We start from the raw sequence: 15841 nt of genomic DNA on the forward strand, positions 1-15841 counted from the left end.
TTTTAGAAGTCACCTGCATTTCTTGGTTCATACACTTTTTTCCACCTTCAAAGTACATCACTTCCTCTAGTCCTGTTGCTGCTCGTCCTTTTCTTGACTTTGGCCCTTTGCCTCTCCTTTCCATGAACCTTTGTGATTACTCTGGGCCCACCCAGATAATGCAGGGTGGTCTCCTCATCTCAAGATTTTTAACATAATCACACCTGAAAGTCCATTTTGCCACAAAAGGTATCATATTTAGAGGTTCCAGGGATTACAACATGGACATCGTTAGAGGGTCATTATTCAGCCCACCACATATATCAAGCTGAAATAACCATCTTTAGAGGAGCTAATTTGTGTGTCTTTTATACTTCCTAGTATACTTCCTAGTATACTTTTCCAGACATAAAGTGGCTGATCAAATAATATGTAAATTTAAAGATTTTTACTCAGTTTGACTATAATTTAGCAAATGCGTACTTGAATGAGTATCATCTGATTAATTCAAGAATGTTGTATTCATTGACACTCTTGCCAGGATTTTATGATGGTTGCACTTTATTATTTTTTTATTTTTATTTTTATTTATTTTAAAAGTTTTTTAGGTGAGGAAACCCTTCGTTGACATCACAGATTGCAAGGACATTGTCAGCTTACAATCCTTTATTTTTTTATTTTTTATGGCTACAGCACCTGATCTTCCTAGGTGGTCTCCCATCAAGTACTAACCAGGCCCAATCCTGCTTAGCTTCCGAGATCAGACAGCATCAGGCTTGTTCAGGGTAGCATGGCCGTAGACGATTGCACTTTATTTTAATATTCAGCATTTTGGAGTTTCAAAACCTTTGAATCATATTAATACCAGGCTGTTAGTTGTTCCTTGTCTTAATTGTTTAGTCAGTTTCCAATAATAAACACAGTTTCTTCAGTTTTTTTATCTGAGTGAAATGCTAGCAAAGATATCCTATTAAATAAACTTTGCTCTTCCATCAATTGTAAAATAGCTATTTCATGAAATGCAGGTCACAAAAATAGGTGAGACACTGCAAAATCTAAAAACTAAAAACTAAAAACAGAAAAAAGCTGTGATTTCCTATAAGCAACATATCATAAAAGGAAAGAGTTTTTCTTTTAAAACTCATATGCCATATGCCACAGATTTGATATGTTATATATTATTTTTGGAAGCTGTCATGAGTATAATTCATGAATTAGAATTGGAGAATAAGGATAATGTTGATGCAAATCAAAAAAATGTGACAAAAAAAACAAAACAAAATAAAACTCCTACTGCTGGAATGATGGTAAGCTAGCATGGCTTCCTAGACACTCCTTCAAAATCAGACTTGGAAAAACCAAAGATGAGCGTAGGAAACATGAATTATAGAAGTTATCTAAACAACAAACAACTCCTGACTTGCTTCACCCCTGAGAGAAGCCTTGAACTGGGTGTGTGGGAAGTGGTAAAGGGAAGTCTTAGGGGGATCTTCCAAGTTCTTCTTTTGCTTATCCCCTTCATTGCTTTCAGACAATCACTGCTTTCCCTTTCACCATCAAACTCATCACCAACACACATAGGATAGTACTTTAAGGTATAATCAGGGCTGCAAAAACATGACAGAGCAAAACACAAAGATAGAAAAACAAAAGTGATGGGCTGAGGAGCTGATGAAAACAGATGGAGCTGACCAAGTTCCCTCACACATTAAAGCTACCTCCAACTCATGGATATGGACAATAGGCTAGTGGTTACCAAACGGTGAAGGGGGAGAGGGGAAAGGGGAGGTAGATGGGGTAAAAGGGGTCAGATATGTGGTGAGAGAAAGAAATCTAACTGTGGGCGGTGAACACACAATGCAATATACATATATATACCTATGCCTCACTGTTAAATTGTATACCTGAAACTTACTGGATTTTGTTAACCAATGTCACCAAAAAAAAAAAAAAAATTAATTAATTAAAAGTAAATTAAAGAAAAATAAGTAAAGCTACCTCCAGTCCCTCTTTTGCTAATTTCCCAGGGCAATTAGATTACTATCTACAAAGAAAGACTCCTCCTCATGTATCTCAGCTCAAAAGCAGAGTTGAAAAACTGACCAATGAGTTTACACAGTATAGTGACAGCAAGCGGGGATTATGAATAATAGTTTGGATGTTTGGAACTTTCTGCCTTGCTATTCATACGTCCCATTCCCAGCTTTCTGTCCTTCCCCAGAGCCCCTGACCAGAATACCTAATATTTCCAGAGAAATGGGAACTGACGAATCAAATACTGAATATCTGGGTAATATAACTGTTGCGAAGAAAGGTTTACATTGAATGACATATATCATTTGAAGTACGATAATTGGAGTCATAACGTAAACTTGGTATAACATTTATGCTTAAGCAAAAAAGGTAAGATACCAGCAATATCAAACAAGAAAAATAAGTCGTAAAATTGGAAGCATTAGATATTAAAATATAATGGTTGAAATGAAGAATGTGATAGAAAGAACAAATACCAAGCTGGATAAAGCTGAAGAAGGAATTAATGATTCAGAAGATAATATTGAAGAACTCTTTTAGAAGACAGTTTTTGAGACTAAAGGTATAAAAAATACATAAAATCTAATAAAAATTTAATAATAAAATAATAGAATAAAAATATAATAATAATAAATTTCACAAGATTTAAAAAGGTGGAAGACTTCAGGTTGAAAGATTTTATAGAATGCTAACATATTTAGTGAAATTTAAGAATATCAAAGACAATAAGAGTATTCCGAAAATGTTCAGAGAGAACTAGCAAACCTGCTGTGTAGAAACAGGAATCAGGTTGTCAAACATTTTGGTAGTAACACATGGTACAAGAAAAATGGAGTTATAATTTTGAAGTATTAAGGAATATCCAGTTGAATAATTCTTCAAGTAGGAGGACATGACAATATTATCAGGCATCTAAGATTTCAGAACTTTTAATAATATTGTATGATGAAATCACTCTGGAAGTAAGTACTAAAATAAGTAAATAGAAACAAAAAAGAAATCTACAGGTGCTATAAGTATCAGGAGAAAAAAGGTTACTGAAGTTCTTCAGTAACATTTAGAGCGTGTGTGTGTGTGTGGGCGGGGGGGCGGTGCGGGGCGGAGAAATGAAAAGGAGAGAGGATCTGGTTAAAATAAACTAGAAAGTTTATCCATAACAACTGAAAACTAAGTTCTAGAAAATATTAATAAAATGGAGAATAACAAAGGGGTATAAGGTTGTGCTAGAGTAGTGGTTTTATTAGGGGGACAATGTAGATATTTATACATTTAAGAACTCAGAAGATTAAATAAATGTATTGTAGTTCTTTAACTGAGAATAACCACCGTAAGAATAAAAAGATAAATGTATAGCTTTAAAATTAGAAGATGTGAACTAGACCTATCAAAGGAAAGAAAAAAAGACGAGAAACAAAAGAATTAAGTTCATATATAATTATAAATAGAAACAGGTATAGATACTCAGATCGAATTCAAAAATAAGATTTGAAAATGTTTTCTGAAAGTGACACTCCTAAAATGAAATGACTTTTTTTTTTTTTAAATCAGGGAAAATATGAACAACAATGAAAAGCTGGGGTAGCAATTTTAAAAACTAACAAAATAGAACTTAAGGCAAAAACATCACATGAGTACATAAGGATGTTATATACTGGAAAAATAAAAAAAAATAGAAAAAGAAGGCATGACAGTATAAATATATGTGCACCTATAACATAGACTCAAATATATAAATCAATGTTTTCCAGAGAGAAATGAGTAAATTAAAAATTGTCCTTTGAGATTCCACATATTCCTCTCAGAAACTGCAATTAAATAGACAAAAATTAAGCAAACTCTTCACACAGATCCTAGAACAATTTGTTAAAGGTATAAATTAGATGATGTCATTATCTTACCATAATTCTTCTATAGCTTCCCATTATTCTTAAGATAAAATCTAGGAGTTTCTACGAGTGTCTGGACCATGTGGCTCATGATTTGTTCCCATCTTATTTCATTCTTTTCTCTCCCTTATTTATTACATTTTTTTCCCGGCCTGGTCTTCTACTGGTACTTCCTTTGGAAGATGCCCAGCTCCTTCTTCCCTCAGAATTTTGGAGTGTACTATTTCCTCATACGATCATCTTTCACTGAAAACAAACAAACAATACTCTCCCTCCCCTCATTCTCCATGCCAACCCTTTATTTCTGCAGCAGCACTTAGCATTGCCTGGTAACACCACCTTGTTTATTACATGTTTAGTTGTCTAGGGTTGGTCTTTCCCGCTAGTTTGACACCTCCATTAGGGACTATGCCTTTTTATCCATTTTCTGCTCCTACCCTTTAGCAGAGCGCCTGATACACATCGTGTGAGGTGGATCACTGAGTAGGGCGGCATGGTGGGGAGGAAAACCATGGCCTTTGGAAACTCAGATTTCTAACCTGTCATTCGTATAACTTTGAAACTCCTGGCCTCAGGTTCCTCATCTGTAAAACTGTGGTTTTCAAGAAGCAAGCTAGTTTGTAAGGACGGATTCATTTACGAGTTAATTGACATGAAAAAGTTCTAGAATGGTGTCTCGCATTTAGCAGATAAATTGGTGATGGTAATGAAGAGGACTGGGTTTTCGGTCCTTCTTCCTTAGCTCCATCGCCTTTGATACAGAATTATTAGTGAAAGTACAAGCTAAAATTGCCACGACAGAGTTGCACGGTTCTCTGCCCTTCCTGATTTCTTACAGTAAAACATGAGTGCTATGCTCAGGTCAGAAAACCACTTGAACTTCATTTTGATTATTATGACAATGTTATCGGGTCTGCCAGATTAAAGGCATCACCATCTCTGTATTGTTTCTACATTCAGGCAAAGTGGATGGTATTCATTATGATTAAATAACACAGAATCTGCTCTGCCTATTGCATAGAATTAATTTTGGTATAGCTTCCATTTCATTAGAGAAACACTTTAAAATAGGTCAAGTGTAACCAAGACTAAATTGAAAATGCATTATTCTATTTTGGTTGGCCCTCCAAGCTGATACATACTTAATGCAATTTCATAAGGAAGTTCAAATGTCAGGCAGACTCCTTTAAGGAAACAAATGTCTTAAGTCTCACACTAGGTAATTTTAGAATAAACACTCAGTATATGTCTTCTACTATCCTGGGGCATTTCCTGGACAGAAAATGAGTTATCTGCGTGAGTTATGTGGAATACAGCTGAGAGCACTACATTGAATACTGTTCTCTTTATTTTTGTCTCTTCAGGACTTACTTTAATCCAAGGAATACCTTGGATTTTTCTGTATTTTCTTTATTGGTACTGGATTCTTGGAATTATGAAAGTTTAATGAAATTTAGGTCCATACCTTGCTGTTTATCCACATATTAACAGTTTTATTTATCAGGCTGTTCAGCCAGCTAGATCACCACAGTGACTTTTAACCTTTCACTAAGTGTAAAAGCAGCTCCTTTCCGATAAAACCACTTTGTGCAGTAGTCAACACCACTGAAGAAGTGAACATTTTATTTCTATCACTGTCCTGATTTTTCCAAAATGAGAAAGTAGACTAATGAGTCGTGGACTCAGGGCTTTGGTGCTTGGCACTGTGGCATGGGATCCCGGCAAGAGTGAAGCGTGCAGTGGAGTCGTGACTCGTGGCCATAAATCATTAAGTGTGGCATTTGGCTCTCAAAACATTCAAATCAATTAAAAGAGGAAAGGGTTGAAATTAACTTCCCTTCCTGTCAGAGTGCTTTGGGAGAATGTGAAACAAGAGTCTCTGGGCTTTGTGTTCATACCTGTGTCACGAGTTTCAAAAGAGATCACTGGATTTTCCAGGGCTCCTTGTCTTCCTTCCTCTGTGGAACTAGGAGTGTTTCTTGCAACGCTATCTTTAGACTTCCGATCTTCTGTTCGGACATTTGCTACCGATCTTTTGTTTGGACATATCACAAATGATATTTGTGAATATCATTTCTTAAATTTAGAACCACAATCTCTAATCTCAATCCAGACCTGTGCTCCAAGATGCTCCACTATGCTTTAATTCCTTCATAATACTTAACAAGGTTTATTGTTATATATTTGTATGATTTTATGACTACTTGAATAACTTATTACACTATAAATTTTTGAGGCTTGAGATTACATACCTATTGCCTGAGATATTATATATACATATATATATATTTTTTCAATAAATACTTGTTTAATAGATGAATAACCAGATGTTATTGGGCCTATGTTAGATGGTTCGTGAACCTCACCTTAGAATAGGTAAACAGTATCTCCATACTTTAAAACGTTGTGCTATAGTGTCTATGTAGGGTTTGCTAAAAAATGAACCCCCACAAACTAGTATTGTGACTTTTCTAGACCACTAACCATCTTCAGGTTACGTAAGGAAGATAACATTGACAGGCAAGAAGGGCTATTCAGTGTGGTTGAGAGAACCCACCTCAAGCCAAGTGAGGGAGATTTAGGAAAACCTGACAAGGACTATTCAGACTGGCATGTTCAGTTGTTCGGGGGGTATGGTATACTGCACTTTAGGGGTGCCATTCTCATCACAGACATTATAGGTTAGTAAAATAATTTTCGATCAGATGGTGGTAAAATATTTTCTTCTAATATAGCCAGTATATAACATGACAATTTTATGACAGATGGAAGTATAATATCTTAAGTAAGTGGTGCCTTTTTTGACTGTACAAAAGTTACGCCTGAGTTTGATATATACATCTAGATTTTGGAAGCAGTAGAGATTACTGTTTGTCTCTCATTTAGAAAACTTTAAAGATAAGAGACTAATTGAATATGGGCACTATCGCAGAGTGAGGAGAGAAAACTAGTTGGAATAAGATGCACTTTCACTGCTAAGGAGCAAGGGTTCCTGTTTTCTGTGGGCTTAAGTCATCTTGAAAGAAGTCAGGTCTTCCTGCTGGGACACAGTGACTTTTGTGGAAAAAGTCTGTGTGTATGTGCTCTACTTATAATGGCTTAGTAATAAATTATCTCCAACTTTGGTAACTTAAAACAATGACGTTTATTTTGCTTACAGATCTGTGATCTGGAGAGGGCTCAGCAAGGACAACTCTCCACTTGCTGTCAAGTTGGGAGGCTACAGGTGTGGGGAGGGAACCCTGTGGAGGCTCACTCATTCATGTGTCTGCCACTGGGGCTGGGAAGACTCCAACAGCTGGGAGCTCAAACCGCTGTGGCTCCTTAGGTATCTCTATCTCTATGCAAACCCTCTATGTGATCTCTCTAGCATGGTGACTTCAGGGCAGCCAATATTCTTAGGTTATCATCTCAGGACTCTCAAGGAGCATATCATGTGATCACGAGAGAGATAAGCAGGCAAAATTTTATGACCTAGCATTAAAAGACACACAGTATCACCTCTGCTATATTCATTTGGTTGAAAAAGAACTTAAAGGCCAACCTAGTTTCAAGGGGAGGGAACACAGGGCCTTCCTCTTGACAGAGTAGCATGAATGTCACATGGAAGCAAGAGCACCATGGCATGGGGTATAAACTGGTGTAGCCAATAAAAGGAGTTCTAGATGGGTCATAAGGTATCCATTGCAAAGTATGTTGCCAATGTCAGGGAGATTCTAGTCTGGGCAGTCTCCAAAAAAACTGCTACAGAAGTATCTCGAAAGAAAGCCACTGTTTTGGGTACCTGACATACCAAGGACCTCAATGTCAGATTATGAGAAGACCACTATTTATTTTTTTTACCAGACTAAAATCTCTTGATAAGATTCATCTCTCTTTATTTCATTCTTTTTTCTAATTTTTAAACTTTAATTCTTATTTATTATTTTAAATATTAATCATAGCAATATTTCTTCTTTGTCACTGTCACTAATTTGCCCAGGTACTCAACAGCTCATATCCATTTTATTGTAATGTCTCTGAGCATTACTCACTGCTCTTCCTTTCTATCCTATATATTGCTACCAACATTTCTATATTTTCTAGCATCTTATGAAAATTTTCAAATATAAACAAAAGCTGCAAGGATTATGCAGTAACACCAGAATACCAATACCCAAATTTCTGAAATTTTGCGCATTTTACTTTATCACATATTTATCTATATATCCATCTCTTTATCCTGTCAAAAATCCATCTTATTTTTACAATTCACGTCAAAGTAAGATGCATACAAAAGTATAGTTCATTTCTAAATAATCCAGAATGCATATCATTAACCAGTATTCAGTATTATGTACAATACTTTTTTAGGTAAAATTTCACATGCAGTGAAATGCATAAATCTCAAAGGTACCATGTAACAAGTTCAGAGTGCATTATTTTTTAAGAGCCATTTCTAGTATGCTATTCCCCATCTCAAGGAACCTGAATGGCTTCCTGCTGTCTATCAAAATAGCCAACCAAATCTTTTTTGAATACAACCACATTAATTCTCTAATTATTTTTGAAATCATTTTCCTTTTCTTCTATGGTGTGAGTCTTACACAATCTGCGATGCCATTTACACTTCTCTGTGTGTGTGTCACTCTGAAGAAAAGTCAGACAGAACTGTGGAGCTGGTTTGGCACATTAGACTATGAATATGTAATTCCTGGAGCACAACACCTAGGTTAAAAATTCAGGCTCTGCCACTAACTTGTTTCATGATTTAGGGTAAATTACTTAATCTAAGTCTTATCTAATCTTAAATTGTAAATCTATCTAAGAAGGTTCCTGTCAGGGTTTCAGATAATATGGATGCTTTACATACAGTAGGTGTTCAACAAATGACACATAACAGCTGCTCATTAAATATTCCTATTACTATTAATAAAGCATAATCAAGTTCTAACCTTAAGAAACTTAAAACCCAACTTGCATTGTGCTAATAATAAATTTCAATATGAAACAATGTTTTTACCTCAGATATAATATTTTAAATATAATTTTATTATGTATTAAACAGCAAGCAAAGCTTCTCTTTATACTTAGGCAGAAAGATCTATATATAAACTGTATGTTCTATTTTCCTCATTTGGGTTCATATGTGAATGAATGAACATGGCAGAGGATAAAGTATGTGGAAAGATGAATGGATTATTATTATTGCTGTAGAATTTGTCCGCTTAGAAAAAAAAAGCAAGTCTACGGCCATGCCACCCTGAACACACCCGATCTCGTCTGATCTTGGCAGCTAAGCAGTGTTGGGCCTGGTTAGTACTTGGATGGGAGACCACCTAGGAAGACCAGGTGCTGTAGACGTAAAAAAAAATAATAATAATAAAAATAAATAAAAGAAAAAAAAGCAAGTCAGAGACTCAGCTGATGCTCTTTCATACAGTGTATGCTCATGCAGAAAATCAGTTTGCCACTAAAATTCACTGTGAAAAACTAGGCATACAGTAATCAGAGATAATTGATTATGATAGAGATATTCGATTATATTTACTATGATTTTTATTATTTTTAGCCATCTTGTTTTGTTCTGAGAACAAAGACGTTTTTGCAAAACCAAACTCTTCCATTAAATGTCTTTCCAAACCATGTACAATTTACTTTGAGGTACATGGATTAGAGACCTGTGAATTTGTTATTCACTTTTCAGCATATGTGTTTTGTCTAATTTTTTTTTAAATGAGCAGGCACAAAAAGTCATTTTAGTATTTTTTTTTTTTTTTTTTTTACTTTAAACAAAATCATCTTAAAATAGTGGAATTACTAAGTTGGGGAATCAAGAAAGCACTTAATATGGAACTGTAATCTCTGGGTTACCTGCCCAATAGCCTCTCAAGTTCAATGTACATGGCAAGAGGTAAAAAATCTATATTCTTTTCACCTAGCACAGAACGAGTACAAAACATAAGTTTACTGAGTAAATGAATAAAGTACTAGTTTACTGTAGTCAGCAAAAATTTTCCTTCTGGCAGACTTAAGTAATGAGTTAAGAAGTAATTACCGTATTTCCATTTTTAAAGATAAAAATAAAAACTTATTGGTTCTGAGAATTTCAGTATGTTGTGAGGGGATGCATTACATATATGGGTTTTAGGTATAGGTGATGTAGTGTTCCCTTCATTCATTCTTTCCCTGGTGGCAGCAGGAAAGATGTATTCTTATAATTTTCCCCTTTCCTCACTTCAGCAGAAAGATGAGATGGAAAACAATGCAAGTGGTTATTGAATTTCATCTTAAATTGGTGTTATTTATATGTCACTGTTCCTTCAGAGAGCTTTGATTGTAAATTTCAATGAAATGAGAATCAAATAAGGGAATACATGATGTGTCTCTGCAGCAATTAGTGGGATAGAGATTTTACTATTATCTAGTTAATCTGATCAACAAAGACAGCCAAATTGGGTACTTTAGTCTCAAAGTGGATTTATTTGGCCTAGTCAATCCAAATTAACTATGAACATTAGTTACATTAACAACACAGCTGCCAAAATTCTCCTCACTGTAGGACACATGGAAAGAGCTCAAAAACAGGGGAGATGATCAAGGACATTGAAAGGAAACAAATATTAGGAGATAGTAAGTAACCAGATAAAAGTGGCTGAGAGAAGCAAAAGAATAAGATTCAATTGTAATATACATAAAAAGAGGAAAAAAAAAAGTCAGGCCATGAAAAATTTGAAAAGATAATTAATATATAATATTATAAGAAATATCAGAAAAAGAGAGAGGCAATGAGAAGAGATATTGGTGTAATCCTATGGAAAACATGTTAACATATCATCTTTTGTTTAAGTGGGTTAAAGATGATCAAAAACTCTGACTTCTTTGACTTATTTTTAATTAAAAATTATTGGGGTGACATTGATTAATAAAATCAAATAATTTTCAAGTGTACAATTCAACAATATGTTGTATATATATTGCATTGTGTGCTCACCACCCAGTTAGATTTAACTTTTAATGACTTAATGCCTCATTTTTTTTTTTAAATTGTAGTATTTAAACTAGAATAGGTCCAAGTCCTTGACCAATCAATCATTATAGTTGCTAGAACTAAATGCCGTCTATTGTCATGAGGGAGGAAATCTGCAAAATTAAACAATTTCCTAAAATAAAATCATAGGTGAAAAATTCAAGGGTGTAACCATCTAACTAACATATTAGATTATATCAATTCAAAGAAATTTTGCATAGTTTATTGACCTTAAAGATATTCAAAGAGAGGAAACACTAATCTGGCTTCAGTTCAATTTTTTTTGCCTTGAATTCTTAGTTGAGGAAAGCCAGAGGGAGAAGTTATGATTACTTAAGAGTATCAATGGACAGCATCCATTCTTCTTGCTTGTACCATCTCCTATGCCTACCCCACCCTCGACATCCCAGAAAACTATTAATTCATGGCCAGTTAGACTTTGAATGTATACTCCTATTTCATCAGAGGTTCATTACGTTGAAATATATGAGTATCTGCAAAAAATTAGAAATAAATTGTATGTAATCAGTATCATTTAAAATAAATCCCTTCCTTCAGAAAAGAAACTACAACTGCAAGATTGCTTTTTGTTTCTGCTCTGTGTGATATAACAGATGATCAGTGACAAGAGATAATTTCCATTCTGGTACCACAAAACGACATGTTATTCATTCCCACTTAGAATTATTATGGGAACCAAATACTGGCCCACTTTAGCTTTATGATCTGGTCTGGAAAAAAACTTCCAACAGTATTACAGTTGTACAGTCACGGCGATTAGAGTGGTGTCATTAATTCCCAAGGGTGAATTCATTCATGATCAATAGTTCTTGCTCTTCAATATCTCTTGTTATAAGAATATCTCCTTAAGTCAAGAAAGGTTGAATGGATAGCAGGTATCAGGGTTTAAAAATTTGCAGATTGACATTTTAAATATTATCATATATTGTCCCGATAGGGATTATTTTTGTAGCTGTGTTGAAAACATCTAGGCATCATTCACTTTTCTTTTCACAGAGGACTTTAATATATTTTTTATATCAGCATGTCTGTCTGATAGAAATTTCTGTGATAATGGAAATATTCTGTAGCTATGTGGTCTGACATGGTAACCATCAAGCACTTGTAGTTACTGAGTACTTGAAATGTGGCCAGTGCAATTGAAGAACAGATTTTTAAATTTTATATAATCGCAATTAATTTAAATTTAAATAGCCACCCATGGCTAATGGCTATCACACTGGCCAGTACTGTTCAAGAGTAAACTACTAGCTATTCGTTATTGTAAATTCACCTGTATAAAATATTTTTTCCCATATATATTATCAAACAAGTCTTTTTCATCTTGATCTGGAGGACCTAGGCTCTTGGAGAAAGACTTCTCTCATCATCTGTATGACAGGTGAGAACTGTTCGAATGATTAGACAGATTTCTTTTAAATCTGTCTAAAGTCATCTCACAAGTTTACTAATTTATATTATATGAAAACAAAGGAAATTAAACAATATGCAATTATGATATTAAAGAGTTTAAGTTGAAAAGACTGGTCCATTTGATATATGATACATATTTGATATGTGCCAAGTGAGCCATTGCCAGTGTTGCTTAATATCTTCACATTCCACTCTCCTGCTCTGCCTGTTCTCTCCCACTAAGTGGTTGGCATGACCTATTTTCTGAGTTCTCTAGGAGCCTGTGCTTGGCTGGTAATTGGGTCAGCAAGTATCAGCTGTCCACACTCTGCATCGCCTGGTGGTAGCAAGAGTTCTTCAGTTAAGGCGATGGCAGCAAGAGTTCTTCAGTTAAGGCGATGCAGAGAATACAGACTAACTGTATACAGAGCATACAGGTCAACAGTAAACCCATGCTCCATGTGTCTGATTCATAAGCCAACCTGCAGCCTCGTTTCTGAATTTCATCTCCACAGTCTTTCTTAATGACTATGTTTTCAATTAAAATTACTTTGACACTGGACTTCCCTCAAAGAGAGTAATTCTCTTCTTATGAGATGTTCAGAGGCAATAGAATGTAAACTGGTTAAACATTAAAAGAAGACTGTATCCATCTCCTAAGGGTTGGAGGAGATGGACCTTCTTAGGGGTATTCTGTTCAGAGATTTAATTACTGGCAATACTTAAAAGTGAAATTAAAAACAGCCCTTGGAAACCATGAAGCCAAAATTTCTAGCTTTAGAGATGAATCTCTTTCCCCGCCAACCATTCAAATGTTGATCATGTTAAAGTACATAAAAAGAGTACCTCCTACTCTTCCTGTTATCTGAAATCTGAACAAATTAAATATGATACAGATATTAAAAGAAGTCAGCACTAAGTAAAGATTACATAGCATAAGTGTCATATTCCTGAAGGAAAAAGAGAATATATTTCAAACCCTCCGATGCCTATTGGTTGACAGAATACATGTGAAGCCTCAGATATGATTTCATTGGTAAACAAAGCTAGTTAGCATAACATTATTTAAATCATGACCCCTTTAAGGAGTTCTCCTTTATCACCCTTGGTTGGGGTCACAGAGGTCACCTCAACTGATGATCAGATTGACAGTTTTCCCAGTGCGGCCTCCAGTGCTAGACGTACCCCCTGCCATCCTCAAAATGCTTTAGCTGAAGGCAAGGTGGACCTGTTGTTACACCCAAAGCTTCCCAAACTTATGGCTTTTTCTAGTTCTTGAAATCCAAGAGAGTTATTGAGGCCCATCCTAGAAAAAAATCTGGGAAAAAAAAAACCCAAACAAACAAACAAACAAAAAACTCAAACCCCAAAAGACCGAAACCTTAAAAAACCTTTTAACTAGAGAAAACAATCTAGAGAAATAGGCAATAATCCTAGAATATATATTTTATAATAGCAATGAGTTTAGTAATTCTGTTAGCTTTGAATCTCTAGCATATACAATAATTTTTTTGCATATAGTAAGTAGATGTTCTATAATATTCAATGTATGAGTGAAACTGTAGCTGCTGTTCTATTTTGTTTTACAAAAACAGGGAAGGACAATGCAGTTTAAATCAAACAAACAAAGCTCATCATCATCCAAAAGACTATCATTTATGTATATTTTTCTAAAGATACATGGAGAGGTAATTCTCCTTTCTGTTTATTCACACCTAGGTCTAACTTCAAATGGTTGATTGCAACCACAGTCTGCTATGGGCATGGTGATCAAAATTAGAGGTCAGAGACACCTCACCAGAAAGCCACCTCATCTAACAGAACTGATAATCAAGAATGAGGGATATTGGAAATGAGTGATAGAAAAAGATAATGAATCACTTATGGCTTTGTCATCTGCAATAGCAAGAGCTCATTCTACTAATCCATGTCTTTTAAGTTTTTCCTCAGAAACTGTAACCAATCCTCACCTACAGTATTCTTGAAAGGATGGAGTGAGTTCACAGGGATCTGAGTGGTGCGACAAACGGACGACAGCCGATGCCGCCAGTGCTCCACCAAGAGCCAGTCCGGCCCCTTTCACTGTCTCCGCACGTGGCTCCTTTAGTTTCTAAAGTCTTCCACTGTTATTCTCTTTGGGAAAATGCTCTTGGCTTCTTAGACAGCTTTATCTGGATGTGAAGAGAGTCAACGTTCCTGGCAGTTTCTCTTTCTCTAAGCTGTCCTGAGCTGGTAGAGGAGGATGTAAGTCCTGCTTCCATGCCTCAAGTGGGGACAACTTCAAGTACATTTTATACTGCTCAGTCCCTTTCCAGGATCGGGGGAAACTTTTCTTGGCTTCCTCCTCTTCCCTGTCCTGCTTGTCGCACTCCTTTACTGGCTTCTCCTGGGAACACTCCCATAGTGAATCATTGCGAAAATTCTCATCTCAGGTTTTGCTTCTGGGCAACCTGACCTAAGACAGATTTCTATTACACATTAATGTGGAAATTTTGAGAGGGACATTTGAGACTGGACTTCCTGGCAAAAACATATGTTAGACATATCTCTTTGAGAGTTGTTGGCCTATAATGCTATATAAAGTCATGCCATACAAAGAAAAGGTCTTGGGATATAAGATCTCAGGTTTTCTTAATCTTCCACCAGCACTTTTACTAATTCAAGTATATTTATCCTCATTTTCAACTTTTGTCTCAGGGCAGACCTGGACTTGGGCTCTATGAAAGCTCTCAAATTAGGCCATCTCATTTCTGGTTGTATCCTAATTCTGCATCCCATTTTACTTCATCAACCTATCAAACTTACCCTCTAAAAGTATATAGTTTGAGGGTATGGCTGATTTATAGGTCTCTTGTATAAGCAAACCAAGATGGATCTCTCAATAAATCAGAACATTAAACACCTGTTCAGAGATGCAAATGCTTGGCTCAGGTTCAGCTGAAAGAATTCCCAATACATTTTACATTTGGGGAACACTTTCACCTTGACCTTGCTGGAAAATATGTTGAAATCTTAAATGCAAGTCTGGCAAAATGTGGTGAGATGATTTACAGAAGTAAAATCAAAGTATGTATCTGATTCAAAAGATCCATCTTCTTAAAATGCTATAATTCATACAATGCCTTGTACAGAGTACATCCTTTAAAAAATGTTGGTTTAATAAATTGTGTTGACTATACAATGCATCTCTATTTATTACATAATAAGGTACACAGACAAGAGAAGAGAAAGCTTTAGTAATATTTTATATACTATATAGCACCTTTATCTTCACAGTATATGTGATATTTCTAGCCCAACTGAACAATTTAGATGAACCTTTGTCAAGTGAATGAAGTCTTGGAAATATAATAGGAAATGATGAAAACTAATTGAAACATCATTTTGTTAAGGTAGTATGGTTTTTGAATTTTTTCATAAGTAGATTGGATTTTGTGAGCTGTTTCCTACAGAGCTCAAAATTTATGCTCAAAAAAGCATAAAGTGTTTCATTTAAAAGAAAATCCTAGATGTTGATTTG

General features: G+C 35.3%; 1 protein-coding gene, 1 non-coding gene and 1 pseudogene across 16 annotated transcripts in view; 1 reads left to right on the forward strand and 2 right to left on the reverse strand.

Moving 5' to 3' along the window:
• MARCHF1 (membrane associated ring-CH-type finger 1) overlaps positions 1-15841 on the reverse strand; it is a 576629-nt gene that overhangs the window by 92918 nt on the left and 467870 nt on the right. The gene's annotated exons all lie outside the window — the stretch shown is intronic.
• LOC120613632 (uncharacterized) lies at positions 664-781 on the reverse strand (annotated as a pseudogene).
• Positions 9124-9242, forward strand: LOC120613624 (5S ribosomal RNA). Its single transcript, XR_005655741.1, has one exon. It is a non-coding gene; the product is annotated as a 5S ribosomal RNA (ribosomal RNA).

This window comes from Pteropus medius, unplaced genomic scaffold, assembly GCF_902729225.1.
Source record: "Pteropus medius unplaced genomic scaffold, Ma_sr-lr_union100, whole genome shotgun sequence".
Taxonomy (NCBI): domain Eukaryota; kingdom Metazoa; phylum Chordata; class Mammalia; order Chiroptera; family Pteropodidae; genus Pteropus; species Pteropus medius.